The sequence below is a fragment of the Pollicipes pollicipes genome, unplaced genomic scaffold (assembly GCF_011947565.3).
Source record: "Pollicipes pollicipes isolate AB1234 unplaced genomic scaffold, Ppol_2.1 Scaffold_3087;HRSCAF=3621_pilon_pilon_pilon, whole genome shotgun sequence".
NCBI classification, from domain to species: Eukaryota; Metazoa; Arthropoda; class Thecostraca; order Pollicipedomorpha; family Pollicipedidae; genus Pollicipes; species Pollicipes pollicipes.
The window spans coordinates 15,062,489-15,064,638 of record NW_023596225.1 but is presented as its reverse complement, the minus strand read 5'-3'; the positions used below and the strand labels follow the sequence as shown (position 1 = coordinate 15,064,638).

Sequence of the window (2,150 nt, the reverse complement as noted above, 5' to 3'; positions counted from 1 at the left end):
AGAAAGTCTGCCTGCGATGTACAGCCGCCACGGCACACTCATGCATTGGACGCGCCCTTCTTTGACCCACAGAGCAAGTGATTCAGGACCCTTGCTCGCCTCAAAAGGATCTGCTTTGGGGTCCTGTTTGAAGTTTGCTGCACTGAAGTATGTTGAGGTCACGAAATGGTTTAGTTTTAATTCATTTTGTTGTTCAAAGGTACCTAGGCCACCCACACGTGAATTAATTTCATGACAGTGGTGGCCAAGAATACGGAGATAGGGCGTAAGGGCTCCAGTTCTGTGCTTATGCCACATGGTCACTACCAGCTCATACCCATGTTCTCTCTCCTTTTCTTTCATCACATCACCCTCCATCACATACTCCTTGTCCTTTCTCATCTTCCCCACCCTTACAGTGCACTCAGAAGGCACTACTTTATTGGTATCTCCCACTGCACTAACACAACGCACATGCCATCCTTGCTGGTGTGTCTCACTATTATATAGGATAGTGTCCACACTTTTGCCCACAAAGTAATGACGGTCTTTAAACAGAACTGGCACACTGACAGTACACCTTGCTTTTTGCTGAACAGGAAAACAAAGAGCCTTGAAGATTTTGGTGTTTAAAGACTTGGCAACGAGAGCAAGAGATGGTTTGATAACTGTATTCTGAGGTGTCCCATAGAACTTCTGGGTGCTGACACTCTTCATCTGAAAAGGATGGAAAATGGTTCAGGAAAGAGCAAGCATTAAATGAACATCACTGTCACTCTGTACCACATGAGCTGTGAGATGAAAATGGTAGTCATGTTTATGGTCATGCAGGAGAGCAACTGAAATGCAGTGGAACATGCAATAGACCTGGCATTATGCTCTGTCCATCATAACATCATTGAAAAGAATGAAGCTCATAAAATTGAAGGAATTAAGAAATGAATAGTGTTTGTCACCAATAAAATCCAACAGAGTGAAAACTGGAAATGTCAAAACACATGGTGCTACTTTTGCCATGATACACACGATACCTGCTTTTAATTGCCTTTAAAAAAATTGGAAGTTCCCATGGATAATCAAACACCAACATAGGTTTGTGTACTGGCCAGAAGAAATGTAGCATTCAGTTGGGTTGGGAAATGCAAGCCTGACACAAGGCTCAGAAGCATGATCATTACAAGGACATTCAGTGGGCAATACTCCCTCAAAAGAGACCAACTTCATCCTACTGCAATGTAGCATCCAGCAAAATGTCAACATACATTGTACAGTGGTACCAAAGGTGCTCGAATGAATAAGGCCTTGCCAAACAGCTGAATGAGGTCAACAATGCAGTCAGCAAAAGGCATCTGCTGAATGGCATGGAGGTAAGATCAATGTGCAGACTGTTTGGTGCATGGGTGTGCCAGCATAGCCCAGACCACGCTGGGCTGAAGTTCCTGATGTTTTGTTTGCATATGATCACCATCACAGCATTATGATTTCTTCAGTATTTCTATCAGACTTACTTCCCGCATGGCGAGGTCAGAATTCTGAGGGTTTTCGTAGGTGCTGATACCATGGGAAACTTGTGCTAGAAACCTTAGGCTGCATAGCATTGATACTTTTGTCAAACCTGCTAAAAACACTTCCATGCAGTATGCAAAATTATAATTCATGAACATTCATTTCTTATCTTATATTCTTATTGTTCGTTAATGCAGGCATACAGACATGCTGTTAGGTGTGAGATCCAATTGATGCTTAAAGAAATTCTCAATTTTGTTTTGTTCGCAAAGACCTTGGTTCATCAAACTAACTGATCTAACCTCATGCAATTCCACGGTAAGTATACCATGTTTTCACCCGTGAAAAAAATGACGAGGAAGATTGGATGATGCATCAGGGTATCGAAGGGGCATTCATGTGTGAAACAATACGCACCTTTCACCCATCTTCGCCAGACACGTCCCTCCTTGCTGCTGAAAAACCATGTCCACAACTCCAACGCGCGAAGCCGGAGCGGCGGCAACGTTATACAGGACGCACAAAGCACCCGCCGTTTCGGCGCCAATTATTAGCAACGTCTGTCGCAGGCGCGCCATACTCGTATTAAAGGCTGGGAATATATAAACGTCTTGATAATTATTTTCTTTCCTTATGCGCCCCAATGTCCGCAGGTACACGGCGTT

General features: G+C 43.6%; 1 long non-coding RNA gene across 1 annotated transcript; it reads right to left on the bottom strand.

Moving 5' to 3' along the window:
• Positions 1-402: 402 nt before the first annotated feature.
• LOC119090670 (uncharacterized) lies at positions 403-1,940 on the bottom strand. The gene is made up of 2 exons (XR_005093285.1): positions 1,903-1,940; positions 403-696 (listed from the first exon to the last, which is right to left on the bottom strand). It is a non-coding gene; the product is annotated as an uncharacterized LOC119090670 (long non-coding RNA).
• Positions 1,941-2,150: the final 210 nt, after the last annotated feature.